The sequence below is a fragment of the Ambystoma mexicanum genome, chromosome 2q, assembly GCF_040938575.1.
Source record: "Ambystoma mexicanum isolate Mex_15411 chromosome 2q, UKY_AmexF1_1, whole genome shotgun sequence".
Classification (NCBI taxonomy): Eukaryota; Metazoa; Chordata; class Amphibia; order Caudata; family Ambystomatidae; genus Ambystoma; species Ambystoma mexicanum.
Window position 1 is genome coordinate 939,903,888 of NC_090924.1, and position 14,746 is coordinate 939,918,633.

A 14,746-nucleotide genomic window follows, 5' to 3' on the forward strand; every position below is an offset into this window, starting at 1 on the left:
ATGAAAATAGGATACAAACAGTGTTCTGAAACAATGGTCATTTAAGCCAGAGCAAATTAGATAGTGAACCTGCCATTTTCTTAGCACATCAAGACACAGAGACAGCACGCCAAGGCCATGAACAATAATGAAAACATCAGGCCTGGGAATGACTAGTGAGTATCCTCCTTAAACTAGATTGGAGCGGTTTGCCCATTTCTCCTTCCTCACTATGTAACTTGGCACCACTTGAAGGTGGCCAAGGCCGATGAGCTAAAACCTGTCCAATGATCTTGTGTTCCTCTTATCTATTATTGTAGTGTACTGCCAACCACTAAGATGTTACATAGAAATGTATCATTGCAGAAGGATGAACTTAGTGGATGTATTAGTTGTAGAAGAGTCAATTATAATGAGGTTCACTTATAGATAACCATATATCCTATACTCTAACGTCCAATCCAAGACTAGAATACACGTTTATGGATAATTACCAACTCTGAAGTAATCTATGCCGAGTTTTTGATATAAAAAGTACTTGTTCCTGTTGCCATTTTAAGATTGTACTTTATGCGCTCTGCCAGCGGCTGTTTGTTTTTAAATAAAGCTGGGTTTTCTCATGCACCTAGAGTAACTGAGTTTTTCTCTGTATTGGTATATTTGGGCCTACCTCAACACTCCCCTGAACCAACAGAAAAAGTACAAAAAAAACATGAGATTCATACTGAAACCTGACCTTCTGTTCACCACCAGTTCACCAGCAAATAATTGAGATAACCAAGAAATAACTTTTGTCATTTCACACTACGGAAACACCCTACTTGCAAAAAACAAGACATTACCTCACTCGAATTGTACTGCTCTCTTACCGTGGACGCTGCATTAGCCTTTGTCTTGGTCTGAATAAGGCAACAGGACATTACCTAAAACATTTTCAGAGCAGTCAGTATGGTATCAGGCCTGAATCCTAGAGAATCCATCTCCCCTTGATTGAAAGCACAAACATGGCTGCTGGTTAGTTTTGAGCATAAGCCTTCATTCATCCTCACTATACTCAGTAAATTTTTCTCAGTAGTATGGAAATACCTCTCAAAAGGTGTATCTGAGGCAAATACAAAAACCTATGGTTGGGAGGCCTGGCATTCTCCCTAAAATCACCAAACCCCAAGAACAATACCCTCAAGGCGTTTGCACCTACAAAATAAAACTGGCAATTTCACAAAACAAGTCAAGAATGATTTCCTAGCACAAATCAATGAAAGTGTCTGTCAATCAAAACCCACACTACCAACAATGTAATCACAAGCCATGCTTGGTTTATGGTTACCTTCCTCCCCCACTGATGTTAACCCAATTTCGTCATAAAAAAGGATTGGTTCCAACCGTCCCCTTAAAAACCTACCAGAAGAAAAACTAAGTATCCTAAATAATTGAATTGTATACCAGGAGTGACCCACATCTGTACTATGAATATGTTCTGCAGGACGCCCTCTATTGTCTACCCCACTGCTTTTGACAACTCCCTTCTCTTTCATGCAGTGTGGTTTGCAATAAAGGCACGTAACAAAACAATTACATTAAATATTACAAAAAAAATAAGACTTCACAAATTGTGCAATGGTTTTGGCAAGAGGACATTTTGCAGTACCCTCTAGGAGTCATATGAATGCTATTATAAATTCTCAGAAGCACAAAGTATCTGAGTATTCTACTTACACCTGGTAGCTCGGAAATGAAGTCATATGCATTTGCCTCTTTCGCCGCCTGCTCAATTTCAGCCTTGGTTACATTTTCTCGGCCGTAGCGAATATTCTCGGCTATTGTTGTGTCGAATAGGATGGGCTCCTGGCTTACAACTCCAATGCTTTCTCTGAGCCACTTCACATTGAGGGTTCGAATATCATGACCATCCACCAGGATCTAGGGTGTGGAGGATATATAAAGTGATACAGTTTACATTCATAAATCTTAAAACACGTAACTGGGTCATGCTCATCCCTGTGTGGGGAGGAGGGCAGAAACAATGAGGACACATTAATCTTCAACCGATTTTTGCCACAACCAGTGTCAGCAGTCAAGAGTTCTAGATATGATTGGCTGTAAGAAGGTAAAGACACAACTATCCTTTTCTGGTCTTGAAGCTTATCCAAGACAGCGTTACAGTCCAATTAGAAAACAATGCATGCTTTGGTGAACACTGAACCTTCTCTCTTTCCTTTGCTGGATTGTTTGGGTGTCAAGTTGTGTCTTTGGTGCCAATATTGTGCCTAAAGGAGGTTCCTTTAATTGAGCTGTTGCATACATCAATGATGTATGTCCTTAAGACATTACCTAAACTTGAAGGTGGCCCACATCCTTACTGTCAACACCCCACCAATAATTGGGGTGCATGATACACATGCTCCAGTCGCACTGACTGTTTTTGTGCAAATGTACCACATTCTTCCTTTTTAAGTGGGCTAGTGTCCTCATAAGGAAGCAGCGCGGGCAGGTCTATAGATAGAGAAGAGGAAAAGGCCCTACATGTTTTTTTAAAAGGCTACTCTGGGAAGGGAACCAAATGGCTGACATCTATCGGATGGCAGACACTCCATCTTTGCCTGGGTTAATGCTTCTGTAAATCAAGCATGCCTACTGTCCAACGAATTTGCTCTGGGACACACTCCATGCAAAAGAGTGAACGTCCATATTTCACAGCAACACTGTGCAAGCATTCCAGATGTCTTGTAGCTCGTTCTGGAAAACCGGGGTGTGACCCCAGCAGAGCAAACAGCACAATGAGCTGTGTCCGCAGGGGCTGCTTGTTTGATAGTGCAATGACCAATCTGAACGTTTTTTTTAGGCGGGAAATCATTTGCTGCATAGTGTTCACTGTAGGCTAAAGATGCCCTTAGAGGAGTTCTAACCCGGAATGTTGGAGTAAGAGCAAATCTAGGACGCTGTTGAATTCCAGGCCTCTACCTCTGAAAAGCTGCTCATGGCAGTGGTAGCACCTTTATGTGAAAAGGTGGTGGGGAGTAGGGGTCTGGAAAAAATAACTGAACATGTGGCAAAGAAATGCTTCGAGATGGCAAACAACTCTGATATCTGTCAACATTTAGAGGGTAATTCATAGAATTCAGCGCAAAAGTGGCACGCGCGGCTGGCGCACAGTGTGCGCGTGCGAATCCCTGCACCAGCCGCGTGCGCTAAAATACATTTCCGCGCACAGCGTATTCATGGATTCCAGCCACCAAAACCAGCCGTGGCACACAGTGGCGCAGCGACCCTGCAGCAGCGCCAGTTACACCCCCAAGAACGCCCCTTGCGCAGGGAAAAGCCATCAAAATCCCCAATCCAGCGCAAAGGGCTGCGCTAACCCTGTACCAGCACGGCAAGCGGGGTATGTGTATCACTGGGGTGCGCGGGAAGTTTCTCACGTGATTTCAGCTGGGTACGTGTATTACTGGGGTGCGCGGGAAGTTTCACACGCGATTTCAGCTGGGTACGTGTATTACTGGGGTGCGCGGGAAGTTTCACATGCGATTTCAGCTGGGTATGTGTATTACTGAGGTGCGCGGGAAGTTTCACACGCAATTTCAGCTGGGTACGTGTATTACTGGGGTGCGCGGGAAGTTTCACACGTGATTTCAGCTGGGTACGTGTATTACTGGGGTGCGTGGGAAGTTTCACACGCGATTTCAGCTGGGTACGTGTATTACTGGGGTGCGTGGGAAGTTTCACACGCGATTGGCCCTGTGCGAGCGGGGTACGTGTATTACTGGGGTGCGCGGGAAGTTCCACACGCGATTTCAGCTGGGTACGTGTATTACTGGGGTGCGCGGGAAGTTCCACACGCGATTGGCCCTGTGCGAGCGGGGTACGTGTATTACTGGGGTGCGCGGGAAGTTTCACACGCGATTAGCCCTGTGCGAGCGGGGTACGTGTATTACTGGGGTGCATGGGAAGTTCCACACGCGATTGGCCCTGTGCGAGCAGGATACGTGTATTACTGGGGTGCGTGGGAAGTTTCACATGCGATTTCAGCTGGGTACTTGTATTACTGGGGTGCACGGGAAGTTTCACACGCGATTGGCCCTGTGCGAGTGGGGTATGTGTATTACTGGGGTGCGCGGGAAGTTTCACATGCAATTTCAGCTGGGTACGTGTATTACTGGGGTGCGCAGGAAGTTTCACACGCGATTGGCCCTGTGCGAGCAGGGTACTTGTATTACTGGGGTGCGCAGGAAGTTTCACACGCGATTGGCCCTGTGCGAGCGGGGTACGTGTATTACTGGGGTGCGCGGGAAGTTCCACACACGATTGGCCCTGTGCGAGCGGGGTACGTGTATTACTGGGGTGCGTGGGAAGTTTCACACGTGATTTCAGCTGGGTACGTGTATTACTGGGTTGCGCGGGAAGTTTTGCACGCGATTCCAGCTGGGTACATGTATTACTGGGGTGCCGGGAAGTTTCACACGCGATTGGCCCTGTGCGAGCGGGGTATGTGTATTACTGGGGTGCGCGGGAAGTTCCACACGCGATTGGCCCTGTGCGAGCGGGGTACGTGTATTACTGGGGTGCGCGGGAAGTTTCGCACGCGATTGGCCCTGTGCGAGCGGGGTACGTGTATTACTGGGGTGCGCAGGAAGTTCCACACGCGATTGGCCCTGTGCGAGCGGGGTACGTGTATTACTGGGGTGCGCAGGAAGTTTCACATGCGATTTCAGCTGGGCACTTGTATTACTGGGGTGCGCGGGAAGTTTCACACGCGATTGGCCCTGTGCGAGCGGGGTACGTGTACTACTGGGGTGCGCGGGAAGTTTCACACGCGATTTCAGCTGGGTACGTGTATTACTGGGGTACGCGGGAAGTTTCACACGCAATTGGCCCTGTGTGAGCGGGGTATGTGCATTACTGGGGTGCGCGGGAAGTTCCACACACGATTGGCCCTGTGTGAGCGGGGTACGTGTATTTCGGGGGTGCGCGGGAAGTTTCACACGCGATTTCAGCTGGGTATGTGTATTACTGGGGTGCGCGGGAAGTTTCACACGCGATTTCAGCTGGGTACGTGTATTACTGGGGTGCCGGGGAGTCCCACACGCAATTTGGCAGTGTGGGTCCTCCCAGGTGTTCCCTGTACACCCTCCACGGCCCCTGCAGGCAGCCCACACCACAGGGGACTACCCTGCATCCCTGGTCATGTCCTGCAGGCAGCCCACCCAACATGGCCATGCCCCCCAGCAAAGGCACATGTCTGCTTGCACTACTGAACACCAACTCATGTCCCCTTGCACCCCCACCCCCCAGCATTGCGAGGCACCTGCCAGCAGGCCCCCACTCATGTCCCACTCATGTCCCCCTGCACCCCCACCCCCCAGCATTGCGAGGCACCTGCCAGCAGGCCCCCACTCATGTCCCACTCATGTCCCTCTGCACCCCCACCCCCCAGCATTGCGAGGCACCTGCCAGCAGGCCCCCACTCATGTCCCACTCATGTCCCCCTGCACCCCCACCCCCCAGCATTGCGAGGCATCTGCCAGCAGGCCCCCACTCATTTCCCCCTGGACCCCCATCCCCCAGCATTGCGAGGCACCTGCCAGCAGGCCCCCACTCATGTCTCACTCATGTCCCCCTGCATCCCCACCCCCAGCATTGCGAGGCACCTGCCAGCAGGCCCCCACTCATGTCCCACTCATGTCCCCCTGCACTCCCACCCCCCAGCATTGCGAGGCACCTGCCAGCAGGCCCCCACTCATGTCCACTCATGTCCCCCTGCACCCCCCCCCAAGCATTGTGGGGCACCTGCCAGCAGGCCCTGACACATGTGCCCCAGCCAACACGTCATCACAATCTAGATCCCTGGCCCTTATGGGCAGCCTCCACATGCCAAACACCCACCCAAGTATTGCATCCACCCACTCAGAATTGCCAATTACATGATACAACCCCAATGGCAAGTATGTAAATGAAAACATGTCCCTCACATACACACAATAGGTGTAAGTGAATGTCAAAACCCATATCAAGACATGCATGAAACCAATGATATGATACTACACATTGAAGTTTGATGAAAAAAATGTATTAAAAGCAACATAAATGGGATTAAAAATAAACAAACGACAATGGGAATTAAAAACAAAAAAGCAGCATGTCCGTAAAATAATGAAAAACCACAAATCATAATCCAAAGGAAAGGTGTCCAAAGTCACAGTTCAAAAAAGTACATCCAAGGGAAAAACAAAACCAAAAACCATTGCTCCATGGGTAAATCAAAAAAAAAACATAATCCAACAGTCAACTATTTACAGATAAACAATCCAGGGTCCATGATCCCAACTGAAGAAATGAAACCTATCTAAAAAAATGTTGGCCATTGTCCAAAAGGTCCAAAATCAAGAAAAAAGCAAAGGAAACCTAACGCTAACTACATAACTATTTACAAGGGCAGTGTGCTAGCCCAACGGCTCACTGGATGTTGTCATGGGCCAGGGCATCATCGAACTCCTGTTCAATGGCTTGGAGGCGGGCATGTTCCCTGGCCCCGAGGTCTCGCAGGGATAAAGCAGTGTCCAGCTCCAACTCCCTGCGAAGACCCTCGAGGCACTCAGCCCGCCTCACCGCGCTGACCATTGTGAGCCGTTCCTCCTCTGCCCGCTGCCGCTCCGCACCTATCTGCTGGCACAACCGCTCCCACACGGAAGCCACTCCCATTCCAGGGTTCTCCTGCCCTCCGGCCGATGCCTGCACCCCTGATGTTGATGGCCCCGAGCCATGATGCCTCCCACGTCGAGCCTGCCGCTGCCTCCGACGCAACTGCCTGTGCCAGCACGACGGCATCCAGGCTGATGGAATCCACCGATGCCGTCGTGCACGTGCCCTGCCCGATGATGCCGTCACATCCTCCATCTGCTGGGGTCCAGTTGCTGGTGTGTCCACCCCTGCTGGACCTCTGACTCCCGACTGTGGCAGGGATGGGATCCCCACCGAGTTGGCTGCATTGGTCGGGGCAGGTCCACAGGGGGCCCTGGTGGCATCTGGGCCGGAAGACGGCATGGAGAACGACTGGCGCATAGCCTCCACAGAGGAGGAGAGGGTCGCCAAAGTGCCCGACACATGTACGAGACCCCCGACCACGACTACTCCCAACTGGGCCACGTTGGCACTGTGCTCTTCGTGATGACGTGCGTGCTCCCCCCGGGAAGCACGCACCTCATCACGAATGACACCCATGTGCAACGCGACACCAATCAGGACCTTCTCCATACACCAGGGGTCCCCTCGTCCACAGGTGGAGGGGAGTCAGATGACATGGACATCCCCCCTACCTGCGGACGGGCCTGGGATGGGGCATCCCTGCTGGTGCATGGTGGTGCAGTCACAGTGTCAGGGACAGTGACATGCACAGGCACCTCCACAGCGACCTGTGCTGCCTCCTGCCCCTGGACTGCGCCACTTGCACCAGCAGGGATGCCCCCACCAGGCCCCATGTGCGGCTCAGTAGCGGCCTCCTCCTCCTCTGTGGAAACCACCAACCTGGATGGCTCCACACCGTCTTCCGCCGTTGCAAGCCCCTGTGGGGCTCACCCACCCCTTCCGCTGCAGCCATGGGGGCATCCCCGCCGCTTTGCTCCACAGCGCCGTCTCCGCCCTCTTCTTCACTTTGCGCTGTGTGGAGGGAGACATAGAACACAAGCATCAGGGTACTGTAAAATGGTCCCCTAGACAGGAAGCAATAGCAGATGAGTGGCACTGTCAAAGATCACTTCCATCATGTCCCTTCACAACACATGGGTCAGTGCAGGCAAAACACATGCAGTAACAGGCATGGCGCATGCTATGGACATAAGCAAACATGTCCAAGGGACTCTTGAAACAAACAATGTTGTTTTTGAACTCACATGCATCATGGGTCATGCCTATCACATTCACACACTTCACCGTACTTTCATCCATCTGGACTCGTACACCCCAGACACAGTGGATGCAAGGATAGCTAGGCTGCATCAGTGGATCTGAACATTGACACAGACATGTGTCATGCATCCATGGCATTCACAAGTCACAGACACGCAGGTCAGACACACAGACTTTGAAACCATACATGTACATGGCATCATCACCCATCCCTCACCCCCACCCATGTCCAGGAACAGAGACTGGCATGCTCTCATGTCTCCATTCCGCATAGGGCTCCCCATGCAGCATTTAAACACATACACCAACCTTGTGCTTCACACATTACTGGTCTCACATGCATGACCATGATGTCCCTGCACACACACACGCGTACATGGCCTATGTCACACATACAGGCAAGTATCAGACAACCAGCACACTGCAACATGCCCTGTCTCACACAGCAATGCCTGGCCACTTACCGCTCGACTCCAGACGGGTCTGCCCCTCAAGGACCTGGACGTGGAGCGCTGGGGATATGTGTTCCAGGACCCTCATCTGATCTTCCGACAAGTGGCCCCGGCACCCCTTAGCATCCGCTGCCTTCAAGAGGCGCCGGGCCTTGTTGAGGGTCCTGGACCTGAAGTCCTCCCAGCGCTTCTTGACATGATGTAATAGTCGGACTGCCACCCCCTCCGCGTTGATGGCAGTCACGATGTCCGTCCAGATCCTGTCCCGTCCATCCTTGTCGGCGCGTGATGATCCAAAGAGGGCATCATAATGCCCCAGGACATGCTCCACCAGGACACCAACTTCCTTCTGACTGACGCTGGTGGCCCTCTGCCCCTCTGGCTGGGGGTCGCCAGTGGTCTCGGATGGTGTTTGCCCCGAAATGGCGACCCCCAAGGCAGGCGTGGGTGGGCAACTGGGTCCTGGGGCTGAGCTGTGGAGCGATGGTATCCCAGTCGGGAGTCTTCTGTTCCAGCAGGGGTGGACACAGCAACTGGACCCCTGCAGATGGCTGATGTGCAGGCACCAAATGGCAGGGCACGGTGGCAGCAGGCAGGCAGGCAGTCAGGCAGCAGCAGATGGCTCGTGGGAGGCTGCTCGGGGCTCTGGGGGGCAGTAATTTGGCCTTTTAGGCAGGAGCGTGGTCTTCCGTGTGCTTTGGCGTGGCCAGCTTGATACGGAGTGATTTGGCACGTGAAAATTCTGCACGTCAGCGTGTAATTCGAGGAAAGGCCCTTAGCGCGTAAGCGTGTTTGCACGCATATGCGATTTCATTGGACAGAAGGCCCTTCAAGCGCAAGCGCCTCTGTGACGTGACACGCGCAGGCGTGCATGGGCGTTTCAGCGCGCGTGAAAAACTGCGTGGGAATGCGTGTAATCTGAGGAAAGGGCCCATGCGCGTAAGTGACGTGACGCGTGCGGCTGTTTCCCTCAGCACAGGTTAAAGGTGAGCGGGGGCAGCAGTTCGCTGTACGTGCCTTTCGTGGAGACCGACGTGTGTTGCTGCTTCCTGTTGTTTCGCGCGCCATCACAACTTCACAGCTATGCAGACGTATCTCTTCTTTTGGCGGGGGTATTGGCTACGTGTGTTTTTCTGCATCGCGCTAGTCAGACGGTGTGAAGTGGGAGAATGGAAGACCAGGCTCCCGTCCTTCACCTCTCGCGCTTGGCCTAGAGGGTCACGGCCCAGACACCCGCCGCGAGAAGAGTTTGTCCATTTACCAGACGACCAGGTACCCTGGTACAGGAACATACGGATGTGTCCACCTGCCTACCCAGCAGCCCGCACTGGCCATGCCGACACCTGCGGCTCGGATCAGCTAGACTAAAAACCACACGTCGTTAGAGATGCCATGACGACCTAGACAACGGGAAGCACATCTGTACAAATATACACACTTAACATTTCCACACCAATCTACACGAAGAACATACTCAGTGCTCTGACGTAGGCGACAGGCATATTCACGGACGTGCATCTTTATTATTTTTACATAGGCTTTCAGAATGCAGAAACGCAAGACGCATCATGAACTCATCTATAACGCTTGCTCACGCTTCTCTTGAAACCCGTTACCACCATGAGAGGTATAATGGAAACACGATACTGGTCATGGAAATATATGCCATTATAACCCAAAAGCACCTATGCACCAAACAGACTACTTAAGCACCAGGCCCGAGTAGGCCTCAAACAAGAGCTCCCGTGGACATTAACAAAGCAAGAGTCAGGTTGCTGATCCTGCAGAAAGAACCCGGTGGAGCAACCAGCCAAGGTCGCAATGTTGCAAACCCACATCCAAGAACAAATCATCAAAGGCACGATGTTGCAACCTCGCACTCCGCGCCTCAACGATAAAGGCACGCCGGCAAATTAAACCAGACGCGCAGTAGAAAAAACAATATTAATTGTGCAGAATTCTGCCTCTTTCACGGTCCCTCCCCACGTGACCAAGCCGAACCTGACGAGATGCCAAAACCCAGGAGAGAAAAGGCGTCTGGGTCCCTCGCTACGAGACACAGGCCGATACACTTGAAAGGATCGATGGACATCTGCTACAGTGGGAGCGGTCAGCCTTCCACCTATGAATAAATCCTCACATTGTCTGCACGTACCCATATTGAAACATTGTTGCGAACACAGGTACACCGAGAGCTGGGAACAACGGTGGTCCCAGGCTGGGAAGCTCACGGATGCACCAATCAGAACATGGGGCTCTTATCTCAGACGTCAGTAATACTAGCCAATCCTCAGGAGTCTTCATGTAACAATTCTTATGTATCTAATTGTAGGGACAACCCAGATATACCACCTGACTACACCTTGTCCACTAATATCATTCTCTATATGTGTACTATACTAACCCTACCACTCGAGCAACCAATTAAGAGTGGCGATAGGTTTTTTGTTAACTTTCTGAAGTGACGCAAGTAGCGCGTCATAATGCAGTAAAAAGGGCCTGCGAGCCCCACGATTGTGTGTGTGTCAGGACGAACGCGTACGCTCCTTGACCCATCCCTGCCGTTTTGTCTAAATAAACAGCAGAGTCACCTTGCTCCTTGTGTGTGTCTCATACTCTATCTCGTCTGGGATATACGGGAGGAGTTGGGGCCTCCCTGCCCGGAGGTCTGCGGACGGCCCGGCCGACCCCGGCAGAATTTCCCCCCGACAAGTTGGAGGCACTGCTGAGATCTGTTTAAGATCGACTTTTATTTTTAGTTTTTCCAGGCACTCCTGTTGCGAGGAGGCCCGGCGGCGCGGCCCCCTCTGCCGTTGCCCCCTTCTGAGGACTACAGGACCATCGCGGAGCTGCGAGAAGACCGGACAGCGCAATCCGGATATTGGCCCTCGGGAGCCGGTTGAGAAGTATCCCGCCCGCGGTCGGCGAGTGTCCAGACGTGGTCCAGACGAGGGGAGGTGGCGAGCCGCTTGGAGGGGTGCACGCAGTCGAGCGGCCCTGCATCGAGAGAACTTGGTGAGCATGACACGCACAACAAGCAATGCGAAATTGTGAGGGAGGGGGAGGAAGTAAATAAGGGAGGAGGGAGGTATTGTACAGATGTGCGGCGAAGGTTTAACTGAGTGTTGCCAATGGAATGAATGGTAGCGAAACGAGTGCGAGAACAGTCGGCTAACGTTACGCGAAAGAGGGGGGCGGGGCACGAAAACATCACGTGCAGCCGCTCGTAAGACACTGATGGCCTAAATTGCGACTACGTGTGAGGGTGGGTGTGTGTGGTTTCCTACGACTTGACATTTATTGATCAATGAGTAGATGAGGTTTCCTATTGTTCGAGCAAGAAACTCGATAGGTAGATGACGTTTCCCTACCTCCCTGTGGGTGGTAGCTAGTTACATAGTTGCCCAAAACGGAAGATAATTGGCTGGTTAAGCCCTCCTGTTGAGGGGCGTATCACACGCGAGGCGACGCAGCGTGCGCAGTCCGGTTATATTATTGATGAGATTACCTTGTTCCAGGAGAGACAGGAAGACAGCTGTAGGGTTAGCGGGGTAGATTGCAAGTGTATTTTGAACTTAAAGAACATAACAAGAATATACCAGTAGCTCAAAGAAATCGGTGACGTCACCAGTAGGGATTTAATAAGATATCGCGAGCACAAGAAACTTTGGGTTGAGAGTGGTGGGGAAGAGAAAAATGATAAAGGAGCGGATACGGAGATAAACGATAAACGAGTGGATTGAAAGAGGAAAAGGGGAAAGGGGCATGGCTGCGCACAGAGAACGCCGGCCACGGCAAGTGTAAAAGGGGGAGGAGAACGGAGAAACAGGACGACTGTATAAGATCGTCGTAAGGGGTACGCAGCCGCAGGGGGCTGCGTGCGCTTCGGCCGCAGGGGGCCGTAGGGGAAGGAATATAATATAACATCATATTTATTATTATTGCATAATCTGTCAAGGGATTGTCGTAAGTCCCCACACTTGCGGGGCAAGGTAAGCAATACGAGGTTGTATATTGTAAACTGCTGGTAAAGAGAAGGGTAACAAGGGGAGGGCCACTATGTCATACGGGAGAGGGTCGGGAGGGTGGGGGAACACCCTCACTACCCCATTACAACACATATGCACCACACTGCCACCACATAGGGAGAAATTAATTAAGTACAGCATAGAGTGGACCCAGGGGACGGACAACAAAATGTTAACACCATGGCCGCCTAATGGTAGTTTCGATCCATATGCCCAACATTCACTACTAAACCATCTGCACAATACATACAAGGGGAAGAAGTTGGCAAACCATGTGGAGGTGTTTAACTTATGGAGGATGTTCCAGGGGTCCCGACCAGGACCAAATGGGATGTTCACTATGGGGGAAACACCGGAAGAAAAGGAGATTAAGAAAGAAGGAACGGATGGGGAAAAGGGGTGCGAAAGCACAAAGAATACGGGGAACGGAGGACAGGGAGGAGAAAAGATTGATAAATCAAACGACATAAAAAAGGAACGGAACAATGAGACACCCATAACACCGGGAGTGAAAACAGAGGGAGGAGGGTTGTACCCTTTAAGAGAATTAGGAGAAATAGAAGGACAGTTCAGGGCAGCTGAAGGATACTCGAACCCGGCATACAGCCCTCCACCATATGTGGCTCATAGGAAGATACCAATGGGGGAAGAAAGGATTGGAGAAGAGCAGACTGTAGAGATAGGAAACGATGAGTGGGTAGCTGCACAGATATTATTGAAATTACGAGGCTCACTAACTGGAGAAGAAAGGGAGGCGGTAAGGAGAACAGACGAGGATAGTGCCAGAGAGAGTGAAATGAGGGGAGAGGAGCTACTATGGCAGAAGGAAGAGATTTTGGAGGAAAAATTAGCAAAACTAAGGGATGAGCAGAATGAATTGATCAAACAACTTGAGAGGGAGGAAAGAGAGAGAGTGAGGAAAAGGAAAGAAGGTAAGAACGAATTGGAAAAATTAAGGGAACGAAATGAGGAGCAAAAGAGAGAAGCTGAAAGGGTAAAAGCAGCAGCAGATAGGGTATCAAGAGTAGTGCTGAGGGAGAAGAAGAAGGAAGAAGAAGAAAAGGAAAAGGAAATGGAAATATGGAGGAGGAGGGTACTATCAGAGACAGCTAAGAAATATGAAGAGGGGAAGGTAATAGAGAGTATAGTAGAAAGAGAAAGGGTGAAATGGGAAAGGAAGAAAGAGGATGAAAGAATATTGGAACAGATGAGCAACGAAGTAATGGAGGAATTGAAAAGAAAAAGGGAGGAAAATAGTAGGGAAATGGAGGAGAGAAGTGAAGGGGGAAGAGAAGGGAGGAGTAGGGAGAGTGAAAGATGGGGAGATGTATATAAAAGTAGAGAGGTAGCAACAACATCAGCACTAGGGGAAACAGTTGGTAACAACGAAAGGGGAGAAAGAGACTTAATAGACTTAAAAACAGTAACAATAAAAGGAAAAAAGGCAGAGTGGGGGGGTGCCATTTATGAATGACTTTTGCAGTGAGGAGGAAGAAGGAGTGGAGAAGGATGGAAGAAAGAGTGAAAGGGAAAGCTTAGATAAGCTATACCTCACTAGAACAAACATAGATTCGCCCTGGATGAGTAGAAGATGGGAGGAGCTGGAGAGAAGTAAGGAGGGAGTGAAAAGAATAGGGGAAACACAAACCCATGAGACCACGCCACCCACATCTCCATCACGCCCTCCCACGTCACACCATACATGTTCAACCACCGCACGCTCACTGCACAGAATAAAGCTCGCGCCCTTCATGAACGAACTTACACCTTATGCATGTCGGCTTAGGGACCTCCCTAGTCGCAGGCAAGACAGACAAATAGACATACCCATATTGAACACAGGAAATGACGAAAAAAGGGGAAAGGAAGAAGAGGGAGGTAGGAGCAGAGGTAGTAAGGAAGAATTTGAAGTAGTAAAGGAAACGGGGGAAGAGGAGGGGTGTGAAGACTCAATATTATGGAGCGTAAAGGGTGACACAAGACAGAATTTAATGCCACTGTTGGAGAGAGGAGGGGTTAGACCACAGTATGTACCTTGGAAACATACGGATAAAGAAAATATAAAATGTAGGCTCCCATCACTAAGTGGAGGTGCGGGTAAGTGGATATATGAAATGGAAAAACACACCGCAGGACAGAAACTAGCAGTAGGAGATGTGAAGGGCCTGTTAATATCAATATTAGGGGATAGAGCGGATGACATTTGGAAAAGAGCGGGATTCCATGGGGTAACAATAACGAACACATTGCATGATGGGGCACCATTTGCAAACTGTAGACATGCGCTATGGCAGGCACTGAGAGTGCAGTACCCAGACACATCAGACATAGGAGCCATTACTTCCCGTAAGATGGGTGAAAATGAGGACCCTGTTGATTATATCCAGG

At 50.7% G+C, this 14,746-nt stretch overlaps 1 pseudogene; it reads right to left on the reverse strand.

The window, feature by feature from the left end:
* The window catches only part of LOC138568820 (ATP-dependent translocase ABCB1-like), a 185,392-nt pseudogene that overhangs the window by 23,573 nt on the left and 147,073 nt on the right, over window positions 1–14,746 (reverse strand).